Below are 24,683 nucleotides of genomic sequence, written 5' to 3'. Positions count from 1 at the left end.
TTCAAGGACACTCTGTAGACTCAGGACAAATATTCAGCCTTCAGTTTGTCCGGTGAGGTTAGCACTTGTGCACTGGGCCAAGTCAACATCCTTTTAGTGGTGTCTTGTCTCCTTCCTGATTTAGAAAAGGCAAACCCACCTGCTGTCATGAAAAATACCTTCTAGAAGCTGCCAGGTAATTGGGTGATATTTCTGGATTTGTCTCCCTGTCTAATGTACATCAGTTAAACTTTTGACTCTTCAGTGCTTTCTGGAGAAAGTAATAATCGGAAGCTAAATTGGTTCTTTTCTCCCCCTTTGCCCCATATTTGTAAAGATTAATCTTCAGTATCTATGAGTGCCGCGTGATTTGCAGAAACTGCAGCCGCTTTATCAATATCAACCTGGCCTCCATTGATCAAACCCTCATTTAGGCACTCGCTGCGTTTGCTGGAAACAGCCCAGAGACAAGGAGGGAAGGGAAAGGGCCCCTTCCGGTGGCCTCCTTGCCTTGGAGTTTCCATTGTTTTCTGAGATGATCTTGCACGTCACTGGTCAGCACGGTCACTTAGAGAGCGGCCTGGAGGTGGTGCTGTGGGTGAGTCACTGTGGGAATAAACCTGACAGTGGCAAAGACGAGTAAAGCAGTGGTTGAACTGTCCTGGCTGAATTGTTTTTCTTTTTTGTTTCCCACACTGGATTCCCTTGGCTTGTGTCTGTGATCTCTGGTGGGCTTGCAAATACAAGCGATGCATCTCCATTTCATTGAGGAGTTTGTGTGTACTCGGAGGTAAAACAATACTCACATATAAGTGAGGTCATACTGTATTTGTCTTTCTGTGTGTGGCTTATTTCACTTAGCATAATGTTCTACAGGTATCTATGTATCTGTCTATCTATATTTCATTTTCGTTATCCATACACCCATTGATGGACTTTTAGGTTGCTTCCATGTCTTGGCTATTATGAATAATGCAGATATCTCTTTGAGATCCTGATTTCAATTCCTTTGGATAAATACTTAGAAATAGATCATAGGGCAGTGCGATTTTTAACTTTTTGAGGAAACTCCGTGTTGTTTCTCATACTGGCTGAACCAATTTACAATCCCACCCACAGTACATAAGGGTTCCCTTTTCTCTATATTCTCACCAACACTTGTTATCTTTTAAAAATTTTTTAATTTATTTTTTTAAATAGTAGCAATTCTAACATAAGCGTGAGGTGATATCTCACTGTGGTTTTGATTTACATTTCTCTGATGATTAATGATGTTGAGCACATTTTCATATGTTTTTTGGCCATTTGTATGTCTTCCTTGGAGAAATGTCTGCCCAGGTCCTTTGCCCATTTTAAAATCAGGTTATTTGCATTTTTGCTACTGAGCTATATGGGTTCCTTATATATTTTAGATAGTAACTCCTTATCAGATAGATGGTTTGCAAATATTCCCTCTCATTCTCCAGATTGTCTTGTCATTTTGTTGATGGTTCTCTTCGCTGTGAAGAAGAGGATATGTTGGTCAAAGGGTACAAAGTTTCAGTTATGCAAGATGAATAAGTTGGAGATCTAATATACCACATAGTGTCTATAGCTAACAACTGTATTGTATACTTAAAATTTGCTAAAAGGATAGATCTTATTTTAAGTGTTTTTACCACACGAAATAACAATGGTTATAATAAAGGGGATGGGAGGAAACTTTGGGGGGAGATGGATATGTTTTTGGCCTTGATGGTGGTGATGGTTTCATAAGTATATACCTGTCCCCAAAGTCATCAAGTTGTACATTAAATATGTATGCCTTTTTGCATTTCAATTATACCTCAGTAAAATGGTTTGACAGAAAACAATACTCACAATGCTTCTCATTTTGGGGGCAACTACCGTATATTGGACAAATTACATAAATTAACTCTGATTTTTCTTAGCAGCTTGCGATGGCTCCTCAGTGCTTCTTTAGTCTGATTTCTAAAACCCTACTTGATGGGATCCCTGTTTACATTTACATTTGCAACCTCATCCCTCACCACCTTCTTTTTATCCAGTTCATTCCAGCCACACTGAACTTCTTTCTGTTGCTTGAATCGACTTTGCTCTCTGCACCTTTGGGCCTTTGCACATGCTTTGCTCTGGGTTTAGAACATTTCACTTTCATTCACTCACCCTCACCAATATCTTGCATGGGACCACAGCATTGCCCGTGCCTGTAAATATTAGAAAACTCTACTAAAATTGCTTGAATGCAAGCTTTTATTTGGCCTGAAAAATAATAAGCTCAGTGGTAGACAGGCTATGGCTGGTAGAGTGAGTCAGAGATGCTAGTAGGGACTCCAGCTTCCTTGACTTCCTGCTCTGCCATGCAGCTTCCATCCTCATGGTTGCAAAATGGCTGCTTCACCTCCAGGCATCACATAGCAGGCATGGAAGCCAGTGAAGGACAAAGATCCAAAAGGCTCAGGGTACTACATTGTGCCTTGCTTTCAGTGATCAGAACTATGTCAGGTGGCCAGCCTCAGCTGCAAGAGATGCTAGTGAAAGAAGGTTTTTCTGTTGGATATGTTGTTACCCCCCCAAGAAGAAAAACAAAACAAAAGTATTTTATTAATAAGGAAGAAGGATGAAATAGAAATCAGGAGGCAGTTCCTATCTACCCATTAGTGCTCATATTCAGCTGGGAAGTCTTTCCTGAACCCCCAAGACTGACTGTGGAATGTATAGGTATTGGGTGATCTCATGGAAAGCATTGAAGTTACATGAAATTGTGATTATGCTGATCTGTCTTCCTTACTGAATTGGAAGCTCCATGAGAAGGGGGACCTGGTCTACTTTGTTCACAATTACCTAATTTGGTACCCTGGTACCTAACATAGTTCTTGATATGTAGTGATTCACAATGAATACTTGTTGAATAAATGGAAGTAGCTGCTATTTTGCTCACATTCCAGGTGACACACTGAGCTTTAGAGAGATGAAATAACTTGCCCAAAGTAACACTTAAATAGTGTTACACTTCATTAATTCCTTCATTCAGTAATGTTTACTGGGTACCTACTATATGTTTATTGTGTACCTACTATGTTCCTGACACTTGGGATACATCAGTGAACAAAGCAGACAAATTCATTACCTTTTAGGTCCATTACTCTAACATTTTATTATGAACAACTACAAACATATAGAAAAGTTGAACCAGTTTCCCAAGGAACAAGCATACACTTACTACCTAGATTCTACCATTTCTTGGGGCACTTTTATTTTAGTGGAGGAAGACAGATAATAAACAATAAACAAAATAAATAAATTACATAACATTGTAGAAAGTGGTAACTGCTGTGGAAACTATGGAGCAAGTAAAGGGATTTGGCGCATGCAGGTGGGGATGGGGGTGGCCAGCCTTGGCCACATCGAGATGGCAACATTTATGTGAAGAATTGAAAGAGGGTGAGGGAGTGAACCATATGTGTATCTGAGGGAAAAGCATTTCCAGGCAGGGGGAATGGCCACTGCAAAGGTTCTGAGTTGGGAGACTCGTGTTTAAGGAAGAACAAGGAGGACTTTGTGGCTGGAGGGATGTGAGTGAGGAGGAGAGTTGATGGTGAGGTCGGCACAGGAGGAGCAGCTTTGGGGAAAAGAGCAGGAGCTCAGTTTTGAACATGTGATGCTTGAACCACTCAGGGAGCAGAACTGGGATTTGGATCCCAGTCTTCCCAACTCTTCCCATTTTGTCATCTCTGTTGGCCAGGTGTCAAGAGGGTCCAGGGCACAAGCCTGCAGGGCTGTAGAGAAACTTCAGTTTTACATGGAAGACTGTTTGGCAACCACTTATGTTGAAAGCAGAAGTGCTTTGGATTGAGCAATTTCACGTGCGATGATTGTCTTTGTCTCAAGCAATAGGAAAGACCCATCCTTAAGAAGAACAAGAGCATACTTTGGAGTTAGGCAGAGAAGTTGGTTCAAGTTCTGGCTCTGCTATTTTATTAGCTGAGTCACTTTGGGTGAGTGACTTAACGTCTCTGAGCCTCTCTTTCTTGATCTGTAAAATGGATGCAGTAGATCCCTCCTCAAGAGTGGTGAAGGGTTAAAGGAGCTAATGCATGTACGTGGCTTAGCTGAGTGCCAGTCCATAGGGACAATGATAGAGATGGAATGGGAGATCCCAAAGGGCGCCACAGAGAGGGTGGAGCTGCTGCAGGGAAACAAATGTCCTCCCTATCCTCATACACACAATGATGCCTGGAGGAGCAGCAGATACCTTACTTATCCCAGAAAATCCTAGGGAGGCCTCCTACCCACAGCGACCGAAGAGCGAGTGCTCAGCAGCCCACACTGACTTTCCAGCATCATAGGACCTGACATTTTCCAGCCACAAATCTTTGCGGGCCATATCCCTCATCAGAAGTGTCTTTCCTGTTCCTTGACAGCTGGATATCTAATCTTCAGGACCGAACTAAAATTTCTTCTCCTTAAGTTGCCTTTTGTTACTGTTCCAGCCTATAGGATGCTCTGTCTTGTCGGGCTCCCCGCTGTACTGCTTGCTGGGACTCATAGACACAGGGAGACCAAAACGTTTGGGCAAGGGCGGGGGAAGGGCAGTACCCCGCTCATGGAATGGTGGCAGGGATCAGCACAAGATGGCTCTACTGAGCCATCTCTGTCATTTGGGGCACCGTAATGCCAACGTGGTTTTTCTTTGTTCTCATTTTCTTCCTTGAAGAGAATTTTATGATTTCCAAACTGTCCCAGAAGGAATAGAACTGTGACTGGTGTCCCATAGTTAAACAGAGGTGATTTCATGTACCTCTGGTAGTCCTGTTGCATTGCCAGGCATCACAGACTTGTCACCATCCTCCATCCATCAAATAACTTGGCACTTGCTGTGGACAATTGACATCCAAATACTGCCTCCTCTTTTTTGGATTATATTTTATATCTTGGATTAGAGTGTAAATGCCTTGAGGGCAGGGCGTGGGGTCCATGCTAACCCAGCAAAAGTTCCATAAAGTCTTGTTGAATATTGTCAACCTCCCTAGTGTATGGAATCCACACAGCTGCCTGGAAAGCTAAAAAACCCAGCTTTGAAACAACCCTGCTCCATTTCCATACTGATGGAGAGGAAAGCAGCAAATCATTTATGGCCAAGAGTCAGCTCTCTTCATTTCTTCCTGGAAATGGTATTGATGGTGGTTGGGGAAGTCATTTGTCTTCTTATTTTTCCCTTGGCAGGGTCCGATTACTCAGAGCCCCCAGCAATGCAGGGGCAGTATTCAGAGGCCCAGCATGCAGGTGGGATTTGATGCATGAGAGGAGAATTAGAGCTTAAATAAGGAAACTTGGGTAGGATCACGTGTCCAGGCCTCAGCCCTATTGTCGCTCCCTGTAACTGCAGAGCAGTCCTTGAGCAGATTTGTGTGGGCAAACCTTAAAGTCAAGATGCTCTGTGCAAAACACCACACTGTTATTGACCTGTTTGACTTAAAATAACCAAATTTTGTAATCGATAGTGTTCCAAGTTGGAAACCACATTATGCTAGATTCTAATACAGACAAGTAGAAGTTGGTGCCAAGATTTAAAGAAAAATCAATGGGAAACATAAATTTTTTTAACTGTTACAATTTATTCATCTATTTAAAACATTTTTATTTTTAGGATTTATTCATTCTTCCAGCCTCTCATTCATGCATATATCTATTTAACAAGGTGTTTTAAAATTACTTTTATATTGCTACTTATTTTAATGTAAGCATTACACACAGCTCAAAATTTGAAAGATATAAGAGACTGTAGAGTAAAAAGTAGTTCCCACTTTCACCGTTGTCTCATACACTGTTCCCTCCCAGAAATGACTATGTTGATAGTTTCCTATGTTACCTTTTAGAAATAGTCTTCACTTGGAAATGCATATCCATGCATCTGTTTGACCGTCATCCATCTGTCCATCCATCCAGCTATTTATCCATCCATCCATCCATTTATCCATCCATCTATGCACCCGTCCATCCATCCATTTATCCATCCATCTATCCATCCATCCAACCATCCATCCATTTGTTGATCCATCTATATACATTTTTTTCAAGAATGAGGAAAATCAGCTATTATTTGATTTTAGATGGAAGACTACCTTGTTCCACTGATCCAGTGGAAAAGAGATTTGGAGCCACTGTCCTTGCTGTTTAACCTTCCACACGAAGGCTGTAGTGTTGGAAAGTCAGAGATCCACCAGGGAAGACTGGGCATTTTAAAACAGCTACATGCAGCTATTCAGATTTTATTCTGGTCCAGCCATATGGTTTTGTGTTTGATTCTGAGGGAGAGGGACACTTGCAATAAATGAATAAAGAGAAATTAAAAGTGAGAGAGTGAGGTGCCATGGAGAGGGTGATTGGAATCGGGCATTCTTGGATTCAGCCCTCATTAAGAGCTGTAGGATGAGGTTATTTAACATCTTGGAGTCTCAATTTTGCTATCTGTGAAGTGGGGATTACTATATCCTCCTTTGCAGGTTGAAGGTTAGCATAATTCCTAGATATAGTCAGTGCTCATATCATGATTCTGCTATCAACATTATTAAGCACATGTGAGTCCTTTTTTTTTTTAACATCTTTATTGGAGTATAATTGCTTTACAATGGTGTGTTAGTTTCCACTGTATAACAAAGTGAATCAGCTATACATAAACATATATCCCCATATCTCCTCCCTCTTGCGTATTCCTCCCACCCTCCCTACCCCACCCCTCTAGGTGGACGCAAAGCACCGAGCTGATCTCCCTGTGCTACGTGGCTGCTTCCCACTAGCTATCCATTTTACATTTGGTAGTGTATATATGTCTGTGCCACTCTCTCACTCGTCCCAGCTTCCCCTTCCCTGTGTCCTCAAGTCCATTCTCTACATCTGCGTCTTTATTCCTGTCCTGCCCCTAGGCTCTTCAGAACCATTTTGTTATTTTTTAGATTCCATACATATGTGTTAGCATACGGTATTTGTTTTTCTCTTTCTGACTTACTTCACTCAGTATGACAGACTCTAGGTCCATCCACCTCACTACAAATAACTCAATTTCGTTTCTTTTTATGACTGAATAATAGTCCATTGTATGTATGTGCCACATCTTCTTTATCAATTCATCTGTCGATGGACACTTAGGTTGCTTCCATGTCCTGGCTATTGTGAATAGAGCTGCAATGAACATTGTAGTACATGACCCTTTTGGAATTATGGTTTTCTCAGGGTATATGTCCAGTAGTGGGATTGGTAGGTTGTATGGTAGTTCTATTTTTAGTTTTTTAAGGAACCTCCATACTGTTCTCCATAGTGTCTGTATCAATTTACATTCCCACCAACAGTGCAAGAGGATTCTCTTTTGTCCACATACTTTCCAGCATTTATTGTTTGTAGATTTTTTGATGATGGCCATTCTGACCGGTGTGAGTTGATACCTCACTGTAGTTTTGATTTGCATTTCTCTAATGATTAGTAATGTTGAGCATCCTTTCATGTGTTTGTTGACAATCTTTATATCTTCTTTGGAGAAATGTCTATTTAGGTCTTCTGCCCATTTTTGGATTGGGTTGTTTGCTTTTTCAATATTGAGCTGTATGATCTGCCTGTATATTTTGGAGATTAATCCTTTGTCAGTTGCTTCATTTGCAAATACTCTCTCCCATTCTGAGTGTTGTCTTTTTGTCTTGTTTATGGTTTCCTTTGCTATGCAAAAGCCTTTAAGTTTCATTAGGTCCCATTTGTTTATTTTTGTTTTTATTTCCATTTCTCTAGGAGGTGGGTCAAAAAGGATCTTGCTGTGATTTATGTCATATAGTGTTCTGCCTATGTTTTCCTCTAAGAGTTTTATAGTGTCTGGCTTTATATTTAGTTTTGTGTATGGTGTTAGGGAGTGTTCTAATTTCATTCTTTTACATGTAGCTGTCCAGTTTTCCCAGCACTGCTTATTGAAGAGGACGTCTTTTCTCCATTGTATATTCTTGCCTCCTTTATCAAAGATAAGGTGACCATATGTGTGTGGGTTTGTCATATATGGCCTTTATTATGTTGAGGTAAGTTCCCTCAGTGCCTACTTTCTGGAGGGTTTTTATCATAAATGGGTGTTGAACTTTGTTGAAAGCTTTTTCTGCATCTATGGAGATGATCATATGGTTTTTCTCCTTCAATTTGTTAATATGGTTTATCACACTGATTGATTTGCCTATATTGAAGACTCCTTGCATTCCTGGGGTAAACCCCACTTGATCATGGTGTATGATCCTTTTAATGTGCTGTTGGATTCTGTTTGCTAGTATTTTGTTGAGGATTTTTGCATCTATGTTCATCAGTGATATTGTTCTGTAGTTTCCTTCCTTTGTGACATCTTTGTCTGGTTTTGGTATCAGGGTGATTGTGGCCTCGTAGAATGAGTTTGGGAGTGTTCCTCCCTCTGCTATATTTTGGAAGAGTTTGGGAAGGATAGGTGTTAGCTCTTCTCTAAATATTTGATAGAATTCGCCTGTGAAGCCATCTGGTCCTGTGCTTTTGTTTGTTGGAAGATTTTTAATCACAGTCTCAATTTCAGTGCTTGTGATTGCTCTGTTTATATTTTTTATTTCTTCCTGGTTCAGTCTTGGGAGGTTGTGCTTTTCTAAGAATTTGTCCATTTCTTCCAGGTTGTCCATTTTATTGGCATATAGTTGCTTGTAGTAATCTCTCATGATCCTTTGTATTTCTGCAGTGTCAGTTGTTACTTCTACTTTTTCTTTTCTAATTCTATTGATTTGAGTGTTTTCCCTTTTTTTCTTGATGAGTCTGGCTAGTGGTTTATCAATTTTGTTTATCTTCTCAAAAAAAACAGCTTTTAGTTTTATTGATCTTTGCTATTGTTTCCTTAATTCCTTTTTCATTTATTTCTGATCTGATCTTTATGATTTCTTCTGCTAACTTTGGGGGTTTTTTGTTCTTCTGTTTCTAATTGCTTTAGGTGTAAGGTTAGGTTGTTTATTTGAGATGTTTCTTGTTTCTTGAGGTAGGATTGTATTGCTATAAACTTCCCTCTTAAAACTGCTTTTGCTGCATCCCATAGGTTTTGGGTCGTCGTGTTTTCATTGTCATTTGTTTCTAGGTTTTTTTGATTTCCTCTTTGATTTCTACAGTGATCTCTTGGTTATTTAGTAGTGTATTGTTTAGCCTCCATGTGTTTGTATTTTTCACAGATTTTTTTCCTGTAATTGATACCTAGTCTCATAGCATTGTGGTCGGAAAAGATACTTGATACGATTTCAATTGTCTTAAATTTACCAAGGCTTGATTTGTGACCCAAGGTATGATCTGTCCTGGAGAATGTTCCATGACCACTTGAGAAGAAAGTTTATTCTGGTTTTTTTGGATGGAATATCCTATAAATATTAATGAAGTCCATCTTGTTTAATGTATCATTTAAAGCTTGTGTTTCCTTATTTATTTTCATTTTGGATTATCTGTCCATTGGTGAAAGTGGGGTGTTTAAGTCCTCTACTATGATTGTCTTACTGTCGATTTCTCCTTTTATGGCTGTTAGCATTTGCCTTTGTATTGAGGTGCTCTTATGTTGAGTGCATAAATATTTACAATTTGCTATATCTTCTTCTTGGATTGATCCCTTGATCGTTATGTAGTGTCCTTCTTTGTCTCTTGCAATAGTCTTTATTTTAAAGTATATTTTGTCTGATATGAGAATTGCTACTCCAGCTCAAAAGAATGGAATATATTTTTTCATCCCCTCACTTTGAGTCTGTATGTGTCCCTAGGTCTGAAGTGGGTCTGTTGTAGACAGAATATATACAGGTCTTGTTTTCAGCCAATCTATGTCTTTTGGTTGAAGTATTTAATCCATTTACATTTAAGGTAGTTATCGATATGTGTGTTCCTATTACCATTTTCTTAATTGTTTTGGATTTGTTATTGTAGGTCTTTTTCTTCTCTTGTGTTTCCTGCCTAGAGAAGTTCCATTAGCATTTGTTGTAAAAGCTGGTTTGGTGGTGTTGAATTCTCTTAGCTTTTGCTTGTCCATAAAGTTTTTAATTTCTCCATTGAATCTGAATGAAATCCTTGCTGGGTAGAGTAATCTTGGTTGTTTTTCTCTTTCACCACTTTAAATATGTCCCGCTACTCCCTTCTGGCTGCAGAGTTTCTGCTGAAATATCAGCTGTTAACCTTATGGGTATTCCCTTGTATGTTATTTGTTGCTTTTCCCTTTTAATATTTTTTCTTTGTATTTAATTTTTGATAGTTTGATTAACATGTGTCTATCATTAATATGATAGTTTGATTAATATGTGTTTCTCCTTGGATTTATCCTTTATGGGACTCTCTGTGTTTCCTGGACTTGATTGACTATTTCCTTTCCCATATTAGGGAAGTTTTAAACTATAATCTCTTCAAGTATTTTCTCAGTCCCTTTCTTTTCCTCTTCTTCTTCTGGAACCCCTATAATTCGAATGTTGGTGAGTTTAATGTTGTCCCAGAGGTCTCTGAGACTGTCCTCAGTTCTTTTCATTCTTTTTTCTTTATTCTGCTCTGTGGTAGTTATTTCCACTATTTTATCTTCCAGGTCACTTATCTGTTCTTCTGTCTCAGTTATTCTGCTATTGATTCCTTCTATAGAATTTTTTTTTTTTTTTTTTGCGGTACTGTTGTGGCCTCTCCCGTTGCAGAGCACAGGCTCCGGACGCGCAGGCTCAGCAGCCATGGCTCACGGGCCCAGCCGCTCTGCGGCATATGGGATCTTCCCGGACCGGGGCACGAACCCGTGTCCCCTGCATCGGAAGGTAGACTCTCAACCACTGCGCCACCAGGGAAGCCCCCTTCTAGAGAATTTTAAATTTCATTTATTGCGTTGTTCATCATTGTTTGTTTGGGCTGATGGGTTTTTACCTTGCTCCTTCATCTGCTATGTATTTCTCTGTGTTCTCATTTTGCTTAACTTACTGTGTTTAGGGTCTGCTTTTTGCAGGCTGCAGGTTCGTAGTTCCTGTTGTTTTTGGTGTCTGCTCCCAGTGTGTAAGGTTGTTTCATTGGGTGGTGTAGGCTTCCTGGTGGAGGGGACTGGTGCCTGTGTTCTGGTGGATGAGGCTGGATCTTGTCTTTCTGGTGGGCAGGACCGTGTCCGGGGGTGTGTTTTGGGATGTCTGTGAACTTATTATGATTTTAGGCAGCCTCTCTACTAACGGGTGGGGTTGTGTTACTGTCTTGCTATTTGTTTGGCATAGGGTATCCAGCGCTCTAGCTTGCTGGTCGTTGAGTGGAGTTGGGTCTTCACACTGAGATGGAGATCTCTGAGAGAGTTTTCACTGTTTGATATTACGTGGGGCCGGGAGGTCTCTGGTGGACCAATGTCCTGAACTTGGCTCTCCCACCTCAGTGGCTCAGGCCTGACACCCGGCCAGAGCACCAAGACCCTATCAGCTACATGGCTCAGAAGAAAAGGGAGAAAAAGAAAGAATGAAAGAAAGAAAAATAAAATAAAATTAAGTTATTAAAATAAAAAATAAATTATTAAAAGTAAAAAAATAAAAAGGTAATAAAAAAAAGAAAGAAAGAAAGAAGAGAGCAACCAAACCAAAAGACATATCCACCAATGATAACAAGTGCTAAAAACTATACTAAAACAAACTAACAAAAAAACGGACAGAGAGATCCCTAGGACAAATGGTAAAAGCAAAGGTATACAGACAAAATCACACAAAGAAGCATTCACATACACACTCACAAAGGGAGTAAAAGGAAAAAATATATATATATATATATATAAAAAAGCAAGAGAGCAACCAAATCAATAAACAAATCTACCAATGATAATAAGCTCTAAATACTAAACTAAGATAAACATAAAACCAGAAACAAATTAGATGCAGAAAGCAAACCCCAAGTCTGCAGTTGCTCCCAAAGTCCACTGCCTCAATTTGAGAATGATTCATTGTCTGTTCAGATATTCCACAGATGCAGGTACATCAGTTTGATTGTGGAGATTTAATCCACTGCTCCTGAGGCTGCATGGAGAGATTTCCCTTTCCCTTCTTTGTTTGCACAGCTCCTGGGGTTCAGCTTGGGTTTGGCCCTGCCTCTGCGTGTAGGTCTCCTGAGGGCATCTGTTGCCACCCAGACATGATGAGGTTAAAGTAGCAGCTGATTAGGGGTCTCAGTCTCACTCAGGCTGGGGAGAAGGAGGGGTACAGAATGTGGGGCGAGCCTGCGGCGGCAGAGGCCAGTGTGACGTTGCAACAGCCTGAGGTGCACCTTGTACTCCTGGGGAAATTGTCCCTGGATCATGGGACCGTGGCAGTGGCGGGCTGCACAAGCTCCCGGGAGGGGAGGTGTGGATAGTGACCTTTGTTTGCACACAGGCTTCTTGGTGGCTATAGCAGCAGCCTTAGCGTCTCATGCCCGTCTCTGGTGTCCGTGCTGATAGCCACATCTCGTGCCCGTCTCTGGAGCTCGTTTAGGTGTTGGTCTGAATCTCCTCTTCTCACGCACCCTGAAACAATGGTCTCTTGCCTCTTAGGTAGTTCCAGACTTTTTCCCAGACTCCCTCCTGCCTAGCTGTGGTGCACTAGCCCCCTTCAGGCTGTGTTCACGCAGCCAACCCCAGCCCTCTCTTTCGGATCTGATCTCTGAAGCCCTAGCCTCAGCTCCCAGCCCCCACCTGCCCCGGCAGGTGAGCAGACAAGCCTCTCGGGCTGGTGAGTGCTGGTCGGCACCGATTCTCTGTGCAGGAATCTCTCCACTTTACCCTCTGCACCCCTGTTGCTGTGCTCTCCTCCGTGGCTCTGTAGCTTCCCCCTCGCCCACCCACCGTCTGCGCTAGTGAAGGGGCTTCCTAGTGTGTTGAAACTTTTCCTCCTTCACAGCTCCCTCCCTGACGTGCAGGTCCAATCCCTATTCTTTTGTCTCTGTTTTCTCTTTTTTCTTTTTCCGTACCAAGGTACGTGGGGAGTTTCTTGCCTTTTGGGAAGTCTGAGGTCTTCTGCCAGCGTTCAGTAGGTGTTCTGTAGGAGCTGTTCCTCATGTAGATGTATTTTTGATGTATTTGTGGGGAGGAAAGTGATCTCCATTTCTTACTCCTCCGCCATCCTGAAGCTATCTCTGAGTCCTTCATTTTTTATGAGAAACTGTGATCTTTAGGTTGATGATTTAAGATACAGTGTAACACAGAGGCAGAGGGTAGGCTGCAAAAAGTTCATGATGTAGGGCAGAGTCTTGGAGTATGGAATTTAGGGATAGCAGAGGATATCTTCCAGTTTGAGAAAGGATGGCTGCTGAGCTACAAAGCTACTGGAGAAACAGTAACCTCAGTTCTTATTATGGCAAGGGCCCTCATTCCCTGCAGCATCCCTGTACCAGCCTGGGAGAAATCTTCCTATGCCCCTGTCTCTGGGCAGGTTTATTCACACTTCTGGCCAGATCATGGCCTCACTGCTGGCTGCCTCACCTTCCATCCACCTTCCCAGTTCCATCTGTTGACTGTTTCTAAAATGCTAATGTTGCCATTTCACTCCTCTGGTTAAAAGTCCCCATCACCTTCAGGACAAAGTTAAATTCCTTAGCACACAAAACCTTTGGTATGGACTGAATATTTGTATCCCCCTAAAATTCATGTGTTTAAGCCTAATCCCCAGTGTGATGAGGTGTTTAAGTCATGAGGGAGGAGCCCTCATGAATGGGATTAGTGCCCTTATAAAAGAGGGCTCAGAGAGCTCCCTTTCCCCTTTCTCCATGTGGGGACACAACGAGAAGATGGCTGTCTGTGAATCAGGAAGGGGATCCCCACCAGACACCAAATCTGTTGGCATCATGATCTTGGACTTTCCAACCTTCAGAACCTGAGCAATAAATGTTTGCTGTTTAAGTCACCCAGTGTATGGTATATTTGTTATACAGCCCAAACTGACTGAGACACTTTTGAGAGGGGACCCTTTCTAACTCCTCCCACCTCAGTTTTGTCCACTTGTTTGTGTGCATCTAAGTCTTGCAATTTGGTGCCTTGGCATGCACTGTGCTCTCCCTGGAACCCTCTTCCCTTTCTTTGTCCAACTCCCTCCCCTTCTTCCTTCAAGGCTCAACTCAGACACCCCTCCTACAAGGTTTCCATGACACAAGACCAGCATCTGGTCTCAGGTGACTTGATGGGGCACAACAGCCGCCTCCGTACATTTCTTTCCATGAAGTAGCTCTCAGGGGAGATGAGGGGTCACAGGGTGAGAGTTGGAGTTGGGTTTCTTATAAATCTGTGAGGGTGGGCATTCAACCAGCAATATTCACTACTGTGGCCTCTTCTTGTCACATAGGAATCCCTCAGGGCGATGAGGCTTGCGGGGAATGGTAAGCAAACACTGAGGAGCCCAGCTTCTTTGGCAAGGTTGTTCCTGTCCCAGTTGGCAGAGGGTGAACATCCATTGCATTTTAATTTAATTTTAGTTTACTTTTATTGTTTCTCTATGTCTTTGCTGGGGTTTTAAACAAGATTTTTAAAAAAGGTAGTCATAGGACAGGCTTTGACCTCCTCTCTGGACTTGGTGTTTTATTTTGTTTTCAGATCACTGTGTCAGATTTATTATAGAATAAACTTAATTATTTTTATCAAACTATGCATAAAACAATGGAATTTGAAAAAATTTAGAATATTAAATTTTTTTTTATTGAAGTATAGTTTCTGTACAGTATTACATAAGTTATAGGTATACAATATAGTGATTCACAATTTGTAAAGGCTATACTCCATTTATAGTTGATATAAAATATTGGCTATATTCCTCATGTCATACAATATATCCTTGTAGTTTATTTTACACCTAATAGTTTGTACCTCTTACTCTCCTACCCCTATGTTACCCCTCTCCTCTTCCGTCTCCCCACTGGTAACCACTAGTTTGTTCTCACAGTGGAGTTTTTAGGGCATATAAAGTTTAAAAAATATTTTTCTAATTTTGAAGTAATTTTAGATTTGTAGAGAAGTTGCAATGATAGTACAGAGAGTTCCCGTAACGTTATCATCTTATGTTTCTGTGGTCCATTTGTCACATCTAAGACACCAACATTGCAACTTAACTATTAACTAAATTCCAGATTTTATTTGGATTTTACCAGTTCTTCTACTAATGTCTTTTTTTCTGTCCAGGATTCAATCCAGAGTCCCACGTTGCATCTAGTCTCATGCCTCCTTAATCTCCTCTGTTCTTTGATGGTTTCTCAGTCTTTCCTTGTTTTTCAGGATCTCGATAGTTTTGAGGAGTGCTAGACAGGTATTTTGTAGAATTGGACTTGGTGATTTTAACCAAGGTTCGGCCCCCCTCACTCATCACATCAATAGAAGCCTCTCCTGAAATTTAGCAAGGGCATGAACATTTCAGATGAGCCTGCCATCTGTGGTGCCCCTGGAACACAGGAGAGACCCATCTGGGAGACAGAGATCTCTCAAATTCAGGTGTTTTCTCTGGAGGGGATTTTGTCTGTAGGCTCATCACAAAGTTGGATGAGACTTTGGCCAAGGCCAGGGTAACAGATGTGCTAAAAAATTTAAGATTTATTTCCTTGCTGTGGGAAGCTGAGTTCCAAATCCTAGCTTGTGTGTGCAGCCTGCGCACCACCAAATAATGAGGCACTGGGTGCTTTTTAAGGCAGCTGACCTTTGGAGCAAATTATCCAAGGAAATCTGATTAGCTAGTTCACTGGGTTCCTGCAAAACGGATCTTGGTATATTTCTGCAACAGAAGTGTCAGCATAATTGAGTTCCTGGAGCTCAAAGAGCTTCTTTCTCATTGTTTCCATCCTTTGGAGAAAAAAAAATACCAAACAAACAAAACCCAAACCCCCAAAGAATTATTCTTTGACTTATATTCTTTGCTTTTTGCACATGGTTCAGAAGCTGTTTCTGGCTGTATTTACAACTTTATTAATCATGGGAACAGCCCGAACATCATTTAAACAAACAAGCCAAAAGAAAAAAAAAAATTCATCCCCAAATAGATGATGTGAGCTTAATAGAGATAGCCCAGACAAAGACCCTAAATAAATAAACTGACTTTAATTCGAGGGAAAGAACATGGGGTGGTAATTACTTGAGGTTGTGTGCCATGCGAAGTAACCAAATTCGAAACTCACTAATTTCATTATTTTAATGGAAGTCTGCATCCCATTCATTAGGCTGACATATGACTAGCCATTAGTAACAGTTCATTTCTAAAGCTATATTGGAGAAAGAGTGATTGGAAATGAGTGAGGGCCAGGCCTGGTGGAAGTTGACAGTGCTCAGAAGGGGACTTCTGGATGGGATTTGTGGAAGGGGCAGGGAGCGCAGGAGGAAAATTGCTAATTTGGATGGAGGCGGCAAACCATAGAGTCAAAATACAGGCCTTAGATCCAGAGACACCCAGGTTCAAATTCTGGGTCTGCCGCATACTAGCATGTTACATCCTTTCTCTGAGCTTCATTTTCCTTATCTGTGAAATGGGGATAATAATAGTCCATACCTCATAGAATTGCTTGTGATGATTCAATGAGGTAGTTGTTTACAGGGTTTAGTTTAGGTCCTGGCACATAGTAAGCTTTTTTTAAAAAAATTGAAGTGTAGTTGATTTACAGTGTTGTGTTAGTTTCAGGTGTATAGCAAAGTGACTCAGTTTTATATATATATTCTTTTTCATATTCTTTTCCATTATAGTTTATTACAAGATATTGAATATAGTTCCCTGTGCTATACAGTAGGTCCTTGTTGTTTATCTATTTTATATATAGTAGTGTGTATCTGCTAATTCCAAACTCCTAATTTATTCCCTTCCCCCTTCTCCTTTGGTAACCATAAGTATGTTTTCTGTCTGTGATTCTGTTTCAATTTTGTAAATAAATTCATTTGTATCATATTTTAGATTTCACTATAGGTAATATTATATGATACTTGTCTTTGTCTGACTTATTTCACTTAGTATGACAGTCTCTAGGTCTGTCATGTTGCTGCAAATGGCATTCATTTTTGTAGCTGAGTAATACTCCATTGTGTGTGTGTGTGTCTCTCTCTCTCTCTCTCTCTCTCTCTCTCTCTCTATATATATATATATATATATATACATATCACATCTTCTTTATCCATTCATCTGTTGATGGACATTTAGGTTGCTTCCATGACTTGGCTATTGTACATAGTGCTGCTATGAACATTGGGGTGCATGTATCCTTTTGAATTAGAGCTTTTGTCTTTTCTGGATATATGCCTAGGAGTGGGATTGCAGAATCATATGGTAGTTCTATTTTTAGTTTTTTAAGGAACCTCCATACTGTTTTCCATAGTGGCTGCACCAATTTACCTTCCCACCAGCAGTGTAAGAGGGTTGCCTTTCTCCATACCCTCTCCAGCATTTATTATTTGACATTTACTATTTGTAGATTTCTCGATGATGGCCATTCTGACTGGTGTGAGGTTATACCTCATTGTAGTTTTGATTTGCATTTCTCTGATAATTAGTGATGTTGAGCATCGTTTCATGAGGCACATTGTAAGCTTTTAATAAGTGGTAGCAATGATGAGATGATGTTGCTATTATTAGGTAACAGTATCTTAGGACTAGGAGATTTTGCTGTTGAGGAAACTGAGGCTGATAAGGGTAAGGTAAGTTGTCCAAGTTCACCCTTGGACAGATTACTGATCTGTTACTCAGATTCCTGATTCCCAATATAATGCTCTTAAAACATAGTTTTTTATTATTTCATTTTCAAATAGACAATTTATTCACATGATTCAAAAATTTAAAAATAAGCATATGTCAGTGTATCCAGCAAAAAGTATTCCTCCTACTTCTGACACCACCTTTTCATAGGCAGCCATTGTTAGCAGTTTCTTCTTTATCTTTGTAGAATTTCAGGCATATACAAGTAAATATAAATACATTCCTTTTTAAAAAATTACACAGACAGTTCTGTATCCTGCCTTTTTAACTTACAATGTATCTGCTTATCTTTCTGTATCAGGTTAGTAATAGTTCTTTCATTCTTATTCATAATTTTATATTTTTCTATTATATGGATGTATCATGATTTATTTAATTATTGCCCTCTTGATGGACAGTTAGGCTAGCTCCCGTTTTTTGCTATTATAAACCACATTGCAGTGAATAACATTGTGCATATGTCATCTTGCACAGGTGTGTGTATACCTGTAGGATAAATTTCCAAAAGTAGAACTGCTAAGTCAAAGGGTGAGTACATTTGTACCTCTGATAATGTTCAAAGATCCAGAGGTGCTTGGGGTGGTGATTTAGCCATTAGCATGAGCTTCCACCTGTGAGGAAGCCCATTTCCCAGGTGCTATTGACTGAATGTTTCCCTGTTCTTGTATCCCCCACGTCCATTCATATGTTGAAACCTAATCTCCAATGTGGTATTTGAAGGTGGTGCCTTTGGGAGATGATTAAGTCATGAAAGTGGAGTCCTTATGAATGGGATTAGTGCCCTTGTGAAATGGGGGCCTCAAAGAACTCCCCTCCCTCTTCCACCTTGTGAGGATACAGAGAGAAGATGGCCTTCTATGAGCCAGGAAGCAAGCTCTCACCAGACACCAAATTGGCCAGCACCTTGATCTTGGACTTCCCAGCGTCCAGAACTGTGAGCAATAAATTTCTGTTGCTTATAAGCCACCCAACCTGTGGTATTTTGTTTTAGCAGCCTGAATGGAGTAAGACACCTGATTGCCAGTATTGTGTGTGTGTGTGTGTGTGTGTGTGTATACACACATTATTTGTCTGTATCTATATCTGAATGACATGTTGTTTAAAGAACATGTGGCAAGATGAAGGCTCGGAGATAATGATGTCACTGGAAAGACAGAAGATGGGGAAGCTGGATTATGTTGCAAAGAGAGCATAGAATGTCAAGTAAGATGGGCCTGGGCTTGAATCTTGACTATGCTACTCATGGCTTTGTGGCCTCAGGTAGGTTGCTTCACCTCTGTGAGCTCAGTATCCTCGCCTGTAAAACGGAGATGATAATACTTCCATCACAGGCTGCTGGAAGGATTAAAGGCGAGCATATAGAAAGTAGTTAGCATGATGCCTGACACATAGTGGGTGCTCAGTATGTAACTGGGCCTAAGATCAAAATGACTCATCATTAACCAGCATTATGTTATGTATTATATAAACTATACTATATTAGTGGGGAATAGCTAACATTTATTGAGTGTTTACTATGTGACAGACACTGTGCTTTACTGCTTCTCATGAAACATTCCACTTACACCTTAGGACAATTCTGTGAAGTACTCTTGTTATCCTCACTTTATGGATGGGGAAATGGAGGTAAGAAAGCTGAGTACCTTGTTCAGTGAAACACAGCTAGTAAGTGCTAGAGCTTTTATTTGAACTGAGGCAGCCTGTCTGTGAAGGCTCCTTTGATCCCATTTCCTGTTCTCTTGACCTTACTTTGTGGGAAGGAGCTGGCTGTCCAGAGAGAAGAGGACATCATGGGGGGAACATTTATCCCTCAGACCTGTCAGTCCCTTTCCCATCTCAATGTGACCATGTTCAGCTTCCTTATCTCCTAGGCAGACATCATTCTGATCTGAAAGATTCAAGAACACTTCCCTGTCAGCTTCTCCTAAAACGGTCCAAGACTTATGCTGTGTGATGAATACCAAATCAGATAAAGATTTTTATCCTTATGCGAAGAATGAATACACTGCCCAAACAACTTCATTCTTGATTAAAGATACCCAAGATTCATCCCCTGAAAGTTGTGTTTTCCTAGGATCTTGGGAAAATTGAAATAAGAAGACACTAAAAAGGAAGCTCTCTGAGGACAGGGATTTTTGTTTTGTTCTCTATTGTAACGCCAGTGATTAAAAAATGCCTGGCACCATAGGAAGCACTCATGCTAAACGGAGGCATGGATAAATGCATGAACTCAAGAGAAAAAGACTCTTTGCCACAGAATCCTAAGAGATTTTATTGTCCTTGTTGCCATAGAAACCATGCAGATATCCCACCAAGCATGACATCAGTGACCACCCATTTATACATAATGTGGTAGGAGAGAAAGGAACTGCTTTTCAGGTGGGGCATTTTGATTGGAGGGGGTCTCTGATTCAGAGAGTGAGGTGGGCTTGTTTTGCCTTGAGAGCTCTTGGCATTTGACGATCCTTGGCATTTATTCATAAGCGTGGACGAATTTGAGATTTACTTAGACATCTTGGCATGCAATGCCAAATCTCTAAATTCCTAAATTTATTTACCAGTTAGGGGAAGCATATTCCCAACTATAATTTTATTTACAAAGGGCTCTAATCTGGTGTGCGTCTGAAGGCATGTTTGTTTAACAAGTTACTCAATTAGCCGGCAAGGAAAGAACAAAGGAAAGTCATTATGCAGATGTATGCCCATTCAAAGCCATTCTGCCTTTAAGATGCTTTCTTTGCAGTGAGGGAGGAGAGATTCCAAGTCTGAAAGTTTTCCGTCCCTGTTGTGCTTACTGCTAATTCTCTTCTAATATTAGACTGTGAATGATTAATAATATTGCATTTCAACACTCTTAGATTTGTCAATTTTTTCAGTCTAAAAGCATATAATTACAGATTATTTTAAAAACTGGGAAGGAAAGCAAACATGAGCCACACTCTAACTCATCCACAAACTCTTTTGATACATTTCTTTGAGTATTTTTCTATACATAGTTTTACATATTTATAATCCTAGTGCACATATGTAGTGAGTATTGCGTTTTCCACCTATGGCATGTTACAATTATTTTGACTTCTATTATGAAACTTTCAAACACATAGAAAAGAAGAATAGAATAGTATAATAAACCACCACATATTCATCATTTAGAATTAGCACTAAATATTTGCTATGTTTCTTTTGTTTACTTATGTGTGTTTTTTCTAAAATGTTTTAAATTAAATAACACACTTCATGCTATTGAACCTTAAATTAGTGGTTCTCAACTGAGAGCGATTTTGACCCCCTCAGGGGATATTTGGCAACGTCTGGAGATACTTTTGGTTGTCACAAGGGGAATGCTCATGTAATGGGTAGAGCCCAGGGTTACCCCTGAACATCCTACAATGCACAGGACAGTCCCCCCACCCCCGCCCCAACAGAGAACCATCTTTTCTGCAGTTAGTGCTGAGGTTGAAGAACTTTGCCCTAAATTACTGAGAATGCATTTTCTTTTTTATAAATTTATTTTATTTATTTATTTTTGGCTGCGTTGGGTCTTTGTTCCTGTGCATGGGCTTTCTCTAGTTGTGGCCAGCAGGGGCTACTCTTCGTTGCGGTGCGCAGGCTTCTCATTGCGGTGGCTTCTCTTTTTGCAGAGCGTGGGCTCTAGGCGCGTGGGCTTCAGTAGTTGTGACATGCGGGATCAGTAGTTTTGGCTTGTGGGCTCTAGAGTGCAGGCTCAGTAGTTGTGGCACACGGGCTTAGTTGCTGCACGGCATGTGGGATCTTCCCAGACCAGGGCTTGAACCTGTGTCCCCTGCATTGGCAGGTGGACTCTTAACCACTGTGCCACCAGGGAAGCCCAGAATGCATTTTCTAAAATGTAAATTTCCACATAACCACATATCACCATCACTTCTAACAAAGTTAAACATAATTCCTTAAAATCATCTAATCATGAGTCCATATTTCCCCAGAATTCCCCTAGAATGTCTTTCACAGCTGGTTATAACATTTTCTCATTTTATTAGCACTCTTTATAGAATATCATTCCAAATGACTATAAAATAGTCTATTGACTGTATTCACCAAAATTCATTCAAAGGATCCACTATTTGGGGGCATTAGTTTTGCTTCCATGTTTTAAGGAAATATTTATGTAAACAACAATAGTTTACTTCTTTTCAAACTTCATGCCTTTTATTTATTTATTTATTTTACTTGCCTTATGTCCTGGCTAGGAACTTTAGTAAATATTGAACATAAATACTGAAATATTTAGTGAACATCAAACAGTGTTGAGAGTGGTCATCCTTGCCTTGTTTCTGATTTTAGGAGAAAAAGGTTTAATGTTTTCCATTAATTATTATATAAACTGTACTTTTTTAGTTACACTAATAGGTGTAATTTATCATATTGAAGACATTGCTGTCTATTCCTAGTTACTAAGTGTTTTCGTCGTAAAAGATTCATGATTTTTGTCGAATGCTTTTTCTGCATATTTTGAGATAATCAAATAATTTCTATTTTATTCTGTTAGTATGAGGAATTACTTTGATTTTCATGTTAAACTAACCTTGCTTTCTTGGAATAAAACCTGCTTGGTCATGAGGTATTATCATTTCTATATGTTGTTAATACTTTGTTTAAAATTTTTTGTCTATGTCCATGAGAGATATTGGCCTGTTATTTATTTTTTTCTTGTAATATCTTTGTTATCAGGGTTATGCTGGCCTTGTAGATTAAGTTGAGAGGTGGTACCTCCTCCTTCATTTTCTGAGTCTGTGCAGAATTGATGTTATTTCTCCCTTGAATACTTTGTAGAGTTCACTAGTGAACCACATGTACTTGAAGTTCGTTTTTGTTTTTATGGAAAGGTTTTTGTTACAAATTCAGTTTCTTCAATAGATAGAGGGTTATTTATTTTCTTTGTCTTCAGGGTTGGTAATTTGTAGTTTCATTTAATTGATATTTTTGTATTATTGTCCTAATATTCTTTTAATATTTATGTTTTTAAATATCTGTAGGACCTGTAGTGATGTTCTGTTTTCATTCTTGATGTTGATAATTTGTGTTTTCTCTCCTTTTTCCTTGATTATTGTTGAGACTTTGTATTTACACTTTACTTTTAGTATTTTCTTCTGTTTACTTTAGGTTCTTCTACTTACTTAAGATGGAAGAGTAGATAATCAATTTCATACTTTTCTTTCATACTTCTTTATTTAACTTTTTAAAATTGAAGTATAGTTGATTTACAATGTTGTGTTAATTATTGCTGTACAGCAAAGTTATTCAGTTATGTGTGTGTATATATACACACACACACACACACACACACACACACACACACATTGTTTTTTTAAATATTCTTTTCCATTATGGTTTATCATAGGATATTGAATATAGTTCTCTGTGCTGTACAGTAGGACCTTGTTGTTTATCCATTCTATATACAAAACTTTACATCTGTTCACCCCAACCTCCAACTTCATCCCTCTCCCAGCCCTCTCCCCCTTGGCAACCACCAGTCCTTCTCTTGTGTTTCCTGCCTAGAGAAGTTCCTTTAGCATTTGTTGTAAGGCTGGTTTGGTGGTGCTGAATTCTCTTTGCTTTTGCTTGTCTGTAAAGGTTTTAATTTCTCCGTCAAATCTGAATGAGATCCTTGCTGGGTAGAGTAATCTAGGTTGTAGGTTTTCCCCTTTCATCCCTTTAAATATGTCCTGCCACTCCCTTCTGGCTTGCAGAGTTTCTGCTGAAAGATCAGCTGTTACCCTTTTGGGGATTCCCTTGTGTATATTATTTGTTGTTTTCTGCTCTTAATATATTTTCTCTGTATTTAATTTTTGATAGTTTGATTAATATGTGTCTTGGCATATTTCTCCTTGGATTTATTCTGTATCGGACTCTCTGCACTTCCTGGGTTTGACTGACTATTTCCTTTCCTATATTAGGGAAGTTTTCAACTTTAATCTCTTCAAATATTTTCTCAGACAATTTCTTTTTCTCTTCTTTTTCTGAGACCCCTATAATTCGAATGTTCATGCATTTAATGTTGTCCCAGAGGTTTCTGAGACTGTCCTCAATTCTTTTCATTCTTTTTTCTTTATTATGCTCTCGTTAGTTATTTCCACTTTTTTCTCTTCCAGGTCACTTATCCATTCTTCTGCCTCAGTTATTCTGCTATTGATTCCTTCTAGAGAATTTTTAATTTCATTTATTGTGTTGTTCATGATTGTTTCTTTGTTCTTTAGTTCTTCTAGATCCTTGTTAAACGTTTCTTGTATTTTCTCCAGTCTACTTCCAAGATTTTGGATAATTTTTACTATCATTATCCTGAATTCTTTTTCAGGTAGACTGCATATTTCCTCTTCATTTGTTTGGTCTGGTGCATTTTTACCTTGCTCCTTCACCTGCTGTGTATTTCTCTGTCTTCCCATTTTGTTTAACTTACTGTGTTTGGGGTCTCCTTTTTCCAGGCTGCAGGTTCGTAGTTCCAGTTGTTTTCGGTGTCTGCCCCCAGTGGGTAAGGTTGGTCAGTAGGTGTTGTAGGCTTCCTGGTGGAGGGGACTGGTGACTGTGTTCTGTTGGTTGAGACTGGATCTTGTCTTTCTGGTGGGCAAGGCAACTTCCGGTGCCATGTTTTGGGGTGTCTGTGAATTTAGTATGATTTTAGGCAGCCTCTCTGCTAATGGGTAGGGTTGTGTTCCTGTCTTGCTAGTTGTTTGGCATGGGGTGTCCAGCACTGTAGCTTGCTGATCGTAGAGTGGAGCTGGGCCTTAGCATTCAGACCGAGATCTCTGGGTGAGCTCCCGCTGATTGATGTTACGTGGGGCTGGGAGGTCTCTGGTGGTCCAATGACCTGAACTTGGCTCTCCTACCACAGAGGCTCAGGCCTGACACCCAGCTGGATCACCAAGACCCTCTCAGCCACATTACTCAGAAGAAAAGGGAGGAAAAAAAGAAAGAAAGAAAAAAAAGAAAAGAAAGTTATTAAAATGAAAATTTAAACAAATATTATTAAAATAATGAAATTAA

Source organism: Aethalodelphis obliquidens, unplaced genomic scaffold (genome assembly GCF_003676395.1).
Source record: "Aethalodelphis obliquidens isolate GAN/ISIS:26980383/991018 unplaced genomic scaffold, ASM367639v1 scaffold18, whole genome shotgun sequence".
NCBI classification, from domain to species: Eukaryota; Metazoa; Chordata; class Mammalia; order Artiodactyla; family Delphinidae; genus Aethalodelphis; species Aethalodelphis obliquidens.
The sequence above is the reverse complement of the archived record's forward strand: the minus strand, read 5'-3'. Positions refer to the sequence as shown.